Source organism: Elephantulus edwardii, unplaced genomic scaffold, assembly GCF_000299155.1.
Source record: "Elephantulus edwardii isolate Elephantulus edwardi_28Jun2011 unplaced genomic scaffold, EleEdw1.0 scaffold00365, whole genome shotgun sequence".
Lineage (NCBI taxonomy): Eukaryota > Metazoa > Chordata > Mammalia > Macroscelidea > Macroscelididae > Elephantulus > Elephantulus edwardii.
This window is the reverse complement of record NW_006400115.1, coordinates 671,758-673,231: the sequence shown is the minus strand read 5'-3', so window position 1 is coordinate 673,231 and position 1,474 is coordinate 671,758.

The window sequence follows — 1,474 nt, the reverse complement described above, 5'->3', positions numbered from 1 at the left end:
AGAGAGAATAGTGCAACAATGAATGAATGGAAACCCAAAATCTCTGTAAATGTTTATGAAAATTAATAAAATATAATTATAGAAAAAAAAGCATTGGAAACAACCCAAGTGCCCATCAACAAAAGAATGGATAGAGAAGCTGTAGTATATTCACACAATGGAATATTATGCAGCACCGAAAAACAAAGAACTCATGAAATATCATACAATGGGTGACCATGAAGGACATTATGCTGAGTGAAATATCTCAGGCACAAAAAGACAAATATTGCATAATGCCACTGTTACAGAACAGGACTGATAATGATGTTGGGGGGAAACTAAAAAAAAAAGAGGGGACAAATAATGTACACGGCATTGAAACAGACGAGGGAGAGAACTGTATAAAAGGAATATATGATTAGGTGTTATTGGCATGACAAGAGTCCAGGATAAGACTTTCATAGTAAAGTGGTCTGGGGGTGGGGGAGACTGTATAATAATGAAAGAACTACTTTTGAAAAGAAAAAAGTGGACTGGAAGGAGGGGTACAGGGAGGTAAACATGCAACGATGCATGAATTGAAATTCAAGTTCTTTATAAACTTTGAATAAAATCGGAAAAAAAAGAAAAGAAAATAACAACCCCTGAATGTGAAAAAAATCTCATCTACCAACCACAATGAACTTTGTGTAACTCCCATGCCCAATCTCTGTATATAAACCAAATCCTTGCTTCCCCTCATGGTCAGAATGGTTTGAGTATTAGCTGACATTCTGGCTGCACACAATAAAGCTTTGCTGTTCCCTAAACTTTGGCTAAGTGATCTCCTAATGAACTTATATGAGATCAGATTACACCATTCTTGCCTCTAAGGAGTATTCTGATTACGGTTAAAGAATTATCAACTGTATCTTTTATCTTTGTTTTCTGTTGTCCGGGTACAAAGGTGTCTATTCTCATCACAAATGGGAGAAACTGGACTCCTGACCAATCATGAAGATATATCTAGCAAGTATTTGTTGAACATAACCACTTATCAGTCTTGCATTCTGTTGTCATCAACTCAGACAGCATTGTCCCTTTCATTTATTAGATAAAGAGCAAGGTACAGGTGTTTTGGCTATCTAGTACTGCTGTAACATTAGTGAATGGTTTTAACAAACAGAAATTAATTTTCTTCCAGTTTAGGAGTCTAGAAGTTCAAATTCAGGGTGCTGATTTCATACAGAACTGTGCTGCTAACCCAAAGGTTAGAACCTCTCTGAGGTTCTAATCCACTAGGAACTCTGTGGGAGAAAGATGGACAAATTCCTCCTGTGCAGTTTACAACCTCAGAAACACCATGGAGGCTCAGTTATCAGTAGGTTCCAACTAAAAAATTATTTTTTAAAAAAACCAAATATTTTAATATAGAGAGTTTAAAAACAAGTAAAATCTGTGATATGAATTGTAAGAATAGTGATTGTTGTTGTTGTTGTTATTATGTGCCATC